The following is a 7329-nucleotide window of genomic DNA, read 5'->3' as shown; positions in this document are numbered from 1 at the left end:
ACTTCTATAAATTTGCATGATTCCTGACTTGTTCTTACTGGCGATCGAGCACAAGTTCAGAAGGTTCGAGCTTAACCATCAAGCTTGAAAGAACGAATCTTCTTCGATGCACATGGGTGGTATTCGAGCCTTAGTTGCAAGCTCGAAGACATTGTTCTCTGAAGATTGAGCTCGATAAAATCACTGTCTAAAGAGGAGGCTGACTAGAATAATGAGCTCGAAGTGTTGGTCGATCTCGAAAGCGTGTAAACCTTGCATTCGAGGTCAACAACGTGTTTTGAACACGACAACTGTTAGGAGATCCCTATTCCTTAGGGATTTGTTGTTATCTGATATTAAATCCCAATTATCATGGGATATTATGTAATTAATGCATTTATTTGTATTTATTTCAAAGTTGAATTGTAACTTCCAGAAATAAGGGGAAGATATTTTGTCAACCAGGTCTATAAATAGCATTGGGAATTTCATTTGTGGAGAGGCACAATATTGTACTGAGAATATTCTGCTGAATTGCTTTGCTAAAGCTTTGAGAGAGTATCATGAATCAATAACATTGACTCGTGGACTAGGCAGATTTTAACTGCTGAACCATGTAAAAATCCTACTGTTTTTTCCTTATTTCCTAAATCTTTTTTTATTTCTCTTCGGATTTAAGTTGATGAAAAACGGCGTCAACAGTTTGGTGCTTTCATTGAGAGCCTTAAGCAAATCTTTGGATTGTTTAGTAAAAATCCTCCTGAATTACCAATGGTCGCCTCAAATAACCCAGGTGTTGGTGGGCGACCATTGCCCCAAATAACTGAGGAGCAAACTCCTCGCACTGAAGATTACCCACGGAGACCTGGGAAGCAACCAATGACAGACCACAGCCCAGATGAGGGGAGTGCATACTAAGAATCCCAGGGACTGCCTGCTCCCAGGCCTGACGAGGACCTCTACTATAATCCTGAGAGGTATATCCCCATTGTGCAACTGGAGAATCTACATTTGCACCAACAATTGGCAGAGGCCACAAGGCGCAATGAAGAGTTGGCCAGACAGGCCGCTGAGGTCCAGGCACCACCCCGAAGGCCTAGAGGACGTCCCTGCAGGAGCACGACCGCCAGGAAGGCCAAACAAGGGGCTCAACTAGCTCAGCCAAGGCCCAGGGAAAACACTGGCGATGAACGCTCTAGAAGGAAAATTAAACCAATACTACTGGCAACCTGACTATGGAGGTAACCACAGGAACAGGGAATAACTGATCTCCTCCAATAGCTGGAAGCTCTAACCATGAATCTGTCAGGAACAACCTGGAACCTGTCCGGGACAATTCTGGGCCTTCCAGGCCCTACAATGGGAGGCCACCATCATCCAATATAAGGCATCTGCCATCTCCTATAAGACACCCCTCACCACTTTGAGAGGCCCCAGCCAGCTCTTCATAGGAACCAAGCAGGAAAGACTACACCACAAAGGCCATCACGCAGTGGCAGCCGAGACGGGAACTGTCGAACCCGACCTAGGCATGGGGGTGAGAAAGAGACGTTTCAAGGACATAAGGCTGCCCAACCAGCAGGAAGCCACATGTCAAGATCACAAACAACTAGATCAAGAAGGCCGATGGAAGACCCACCTCGTAACCACCGAGCCCATCAACCAAACAGAAACGTCACTTTTATGAGTGGGAGCTTAGACCTCTCTAGGTATGTAAGTGTATATGATACCGAACCCAGGAATACTAGGAATTATGGAAATAATCCTGATCTTCGAGATCATTTGAACTAGAACCAGGGGCAGGCCAATCCCGCAAACCCCCATTTACGCAATCATTTGAACAGCCGAAAGGAACCTGTACAGCCGGCATATGGGAATCAGTAAAACCCTATTCCGGGATAGGGAGTTGGAGATTTTATAAACAATAACAAGATCCCCCAAGAACAAGCTCAGCCTCCAGTGGACTTGGTCCAGGAGAGAATTAACCAGCTCGAAAGAGCATTCAGGCTCCTTCAGGATGAAAGGAACAAGGACAAGGCTGATGACTCCAATGAGGAGCTCGAGCCTTTTTCTCCACACATTTCTAATACCCCGTTTCCTCATGGGTTCAAGATACCCCACATAGCTCCATTTTATAGGAACTTAGACCCGTACAGCCACCTGAGCACTTTCAATACCATCAAGCAAGCCAACAATGTTGGTTATTGTAGGATCTACTTATTGCAGAATCTTTATTTATTTTCATGAAATTTACATATTATCAAACAAACATGTAAATTCCTAGAACATGCTCCTATGAAATTTATATAAATACAGATTAAAGTAAAAACTTACATTACGCAGCGGAACTGGAACAACTCCATCCTTCAATCTCTTTAACCCTTGATTCCTTTTTGTAGCAGAGTATTAACAAGAGATTGAACTAGATCAGCAACACAGTCTTCCTCACCAAGCCTTTGATCAACCTAAAACTAGAGTGGGCTGGTTCTCAACACATGAGATAGAGATCTAGAAGAGAAGAAGAAGAAAGAGTGGCCAAGAAAGGTTAGTCTGTCTAGGTTTTCACTTACCCGATGAATCAACTGAAACCGACTTCCTTTATGAAAACCCTAGATATCATATTCTTTATATAGGCAACTTAATGGGCTTTTTGTAAAGAACGCCCTAGACTAATACTTACAAAATATTCGCATAACATAGCTTATAAAAGAATACCATCCTTTATTAAAGTCTCAGGGGGACTTATTTAAAATCATGCAAGTTGGCGCCATAAGTTTAAAATAAAACATAGGTTTTTATGCAAAGTTCAAAGAAAACCAATTAAGTTAAATAACAGAGTTCCACTGATAATTTAGGAAAAAGTCCCTTAAAACAAAACATAATTTAAATGGCGTTCTACGTTGATCGTTTTATCGTCCATAGGATTGCCCCACGCCATACACCCCATGATGAAGAACTCCTCACGTCACCACGCGTGCCATAGAGAAATCCTATTTGCTACCTGGAAGGAAAGTAAGGGGGTGAGCTAAAAGTCCAGTAAGGAAGTACAAGCAAATAAGCAAGTAAGAAAAACAACAAACAACCAAACACTAACGTTCATCTAAAACATCATGGTATATCATAACATAATCGTAACATTTCATCATATCATAACATAAATGTGACATATCAACATATCATAACATAAATGTGACATATCATCATATCACAATCATACAGCATACATGATGAGCATGGAACGCTAGTTGTCCATGTCACCCTATGAGGTAAACAGGAGATCACTGGTCCTTGAATAACCTCGGCGCGTCCGCCCTAGGAGTCACGTCTCAATGTCCTTAGTAACTCGTTCGATGTATCTGACATCGAAATCTGTTTGATGTATCTAACATCGCATTCTGTTTGATGTATCTAACATCCATACACATATCACATTCAACAGATCATCATATTAAGGCATTCATAATTTCATAACAGTTCATTCATATAACAGCCTTACCATTCATAGCATAAAATCATAAAAAAAATCTATCTAACTTCCTTACCTCAGGTCCAAGCTAAGAATTTCACAATCTTTTCAACGAGCCTATATCATAATCAAAATAACGTTTCTTAGGTTCATAAAATTACTATTTTGCCCTTCCATACAACTCATGTGTGCATGGGCCATGCACTCATGATAACAGTTACACTAAAACATGCAATTATCGCCAAAAGAATAATGCCCGTTCTACCCATTTTACTGACATGATTGCTTTATAAAAATTACATAGTTGAATAAAAATCATGATTTTGGACGTAAAAGTTGATTTGCATGTAACATGCATACGTGGGAACGTTGCGTAATAAAGACGTTTTCAAAAACGATAACTCTACATTTCTTGCTTCTATTGTTTGAAAATCAATGGCCATATTACATGCTTTATTTTTCTTAAAATTTCTAAGTTTGATTAAATTTCTCAAAACTTTATTTTATTTAAGCTCAAAATAAAATATGTGACATTTTCATTTAATAAATATTAATTTACCAAGAATTAACCAACAAGCTTGGGTTTAATTAAAATACCTATTTTAACATGTTTCTTTAGAAAAATATATTTTATTATTGTGTTACAAAAATGATGTGAAAAATATATTTTAAGTGTGGAAAAATACATTTTGATTTAATTTATTTAAGACTTAGTTTTTAAGTAGTAAAAACCCATATGTGACAATTTAATAACAATTGTTAACCTTTTTAAAACAAACTTTCAGCCACTATTTATTTTATTCAAAAATCACAAATAAATAGAGTCTAAATATTTTTCTTAATCAAAATAAAGAAAAATCATTATTTATCAAAATATGCATTTCATACCATTAAAATATCATTTTTCAATATTACCATAACTTAGGAAAAATAATTTATTCCAAAAATTAATCAGATTCATTTTTAGTGAAACTTACTTCACATTTTATTACAAAATTCCAACAACCATTTTTTTATCATTAAAATCACCATATTCAATTTTATAAACCCATTTTTTTTCTCAAAATTCAATAAAAATTCTGTAGGATATTAATTGAGTAAAATATCATAACATGAGACTTAAAATCCTCTTTTAATTTCATAAAAATTAACATATTCATCAAGAACATTATTTATGCATGCAACTCATCTTTTTATCAACTTTTACCCAATTATTTGAAAGAAAAAAAAACAGCAAGCTTAATTCTTTGTAAAACTCAACTTTTGTCTCAAAAATTACATAAAATCATTCATGCCTAAAATCTCATTATGCTCTTATAATATGCATGATTCTACTAACATAATCACATGAATCCTTTTAAAATCATTTGTTGCGATTCCATGAAAACCAACAAAACATTAACAATAAAAATAGCATATAGTAAATTGATAAGCACCATATTCACATATGTCTTATATTAACCTAGCATATTTCTATCATTATTTTCATGCATCTTATAATTTAATCATTCAAAATATAACATGCATCTAACAAAATTTCATGATCAAAATATCAAGATTACCACTTATTCTCTTACCCATATATCATAGATCCTAAAACATGGATCAAACATATTGTAAATCACACAACATATCAAGAACACCCTTGGGTGCACCTAGGCCGAAATCACCATACAAGTATTCATAGATTATTACAATTTTTTATGCATAGCAAAATCAACATCACAACCCTTAAACACAAATCATACTCTCACAAAATCCAAATCCTATACATCAATCCTACCAAAATCAACCATTAGCACCATTAGCAAAAACCTCATATACAACCCACCAAAAACAATATAAGGCTAAGGAAAAGACCATTACCTCTCTTGATTGTAAAAATCAAGAACACAAAAGATCAATACCCCAAAATCCACACCTTTGTTCAAGCCTAGGGTTTTTATGGGAAAGCCACCATGAGGAGAAAGAAGAATCCAAACACACACAAAACATAACACAAATCAATATCATATTATCAAATAAAGAGATTAAACAAAGAGAAACAAGAAGACATACTCTAGGGGGTTCCTCTTCACTTTCTTCTTCCTTCTTCCTTTCTTTCTTTCTTCCTCTCTCTCTCTCTCTCTCTACACGCCACTCTCTCTCTCTCTCTCTCTCTCTAGGTCACGGCAGCCACACACACACACACACAAGAGCAATGGCTCTTCTCTCCTTTCTTAGCCCCTTTATCACAAATCCTCTCATAAAGTCTCCCCAAACAATATTAAGGTAAGTTTCCATTTCTCTTTTATTTTCTTTGATTTCTCTTTATTTCAAAAAGATACAAAGGGATAAGATATGATCATGCCTATCCCCAAATGATCATGGTCTTCAAGTCTTGATTTTTTTTTTTTTTACCATCTTAAGGAAATATTCCATTCCCACTAGGTCACACGCCCACTTCCCATTTCCCCTTTCTTTTTTTTTTTTTTTTTTATAAATACATTAACCTAAATAAAATCTAAAATAAGGAAACATAAAATGTGTAGAAAATCTACACATGTGCACCATGCTACCATGCACTAGCACACACTAAATCACTAGGGTGCATTACTATCTATCATGCACCTTAGTGCATTCCACCATAGCTCACATAATTACCTCATTTGTCACATTTAAATAAAATGTAACACTAATAGTAAAATAACATGTTACACAATTATTCACTTATTAAATTAATTAACCAAAACATTTCTAACAATTAAATAAAATAACAAACAATCAAATAAAACAAATAAACAATTAAATAAAAAAAAAACAACACTTAAATAAAACAATTCATCACACTTAACATTTAAATCAAATAAAGCACAAAATTTAAATAATCTAAAAAAAAAATTTTGGTGCACTACACTTTATTCAAATTTAAATTTAGATTAGTTAAAAATAATAAACAAAAAATAAAAGCCTTGGGCTGCCATAAATGAACTTGGGTCCAATCTCTTTGTTTTGAATTTAAATCCCAATTAGGCCTAAAATCAAAACCTTTTATTTATTTATTTTAATTAATTAATTAAATCCTTACTCAAATTAACTATTTATAATTTGAAACTTGATTTAATATTATTTATTCATATTGACACCAATTTATCAATATTAATAAATTTACCCAAAGAATCTCTTTTATTCTCTAAATCTCATATCTCTGTAAATTTTCCAAAATTGACCTTGTCAACTTTAAAAATCCTAATTGATAATTAAATCAATTAATTGAGACATTCTAGATGATTTACTCAAAGGTGATACGGGGACCATGGATCCATGAAATCAAGCTCCAATAAGTTACTGTGAATTTATTTATGAATAATTTCACTATTCCTCGCGACTCCACTTTAAACTCAGAATTGAACTCTTGAATTCATAGAACGTGTTTTCCAAACCATAAATACATTATCCATTGTTATAACCATTACAGTCAGTCAATCCTCTATCGATAACTTACCAACGAGCTGGGTGCAAATTACCATTTTACCCCTCATCAGTATTTTATCCTTAACTCCCACTTTCCTTATAAATGATATTTCCGTGAACTTAATCACAAAAATGAGATCTCAATCATTTAACCTTTTGAACAAAGAAATTAAAGAAATCATCTTTTCACTTCTCATACAAAAGTTATAGATTTCATATCTGTGTATAATACTCCCACTCAATTACACTTCTAAATCTCCAAGATGTAAGTATGGGCTAGACCGTAGGGTAAGCTGGTAACGAACAAGTCAAAAGATTTAAATAATATAATTAGCAGAATATTATCACTCAGAATTAAGATTGACTTAACATATGGTCAACGTTGTGACATTGATTAGATTTGATAACAACGATACTTATTTATCAATCAA

At 34.6% G+C, this 7329-nt stretch overlaps 1 long non-coding RNA gene across 2 annotated transcripts; it reads right to left on the bottom strand.

The window, feature by feature from the left end:
- Positions 1 to 2680: 2680 nt before the first annotated feature.
- Positions 2681 to 3636, bottom strand: LOC133816658 (uncharacterized). Of its 2 annotated transcripts, none has more exons than XR_009885395.1 (2): positions 3522 to 3636; positions 2681 to 2980 (listed from the first exon to the last, which is right to left on the bottom strand). It is a non-coding gene; the product is annotated as an uncharacterized LOC133816658 (long non-coding RNA). The 2 variants fall into 2 exon arrangements; XR_009885396.1 differs by lacking the exon at positions 3522 to 3636 and adding an exon at positions 3204 to 3495.
- Positions 3637 to 7329: the final 3693 nt, after the last annotated feature.

The sequence above is a fragment of the Humulus lupulus genome, chromosome 2 (assembly GCF_963169125.1).
Source record: "Humulus lupulus chromosome 2, drHumLupu1.1, whole genome shotgun sequence".
Lineage (NCBI taxonomy): Eukaryota > Viridiplantae > Streptophyta > Magnoliopsida > Rosales > Cannabaceae > Humulus > Humulus lupulus.
This window is presented reverse-complemented; position numbering and strand designations above follow the sequence as displayed.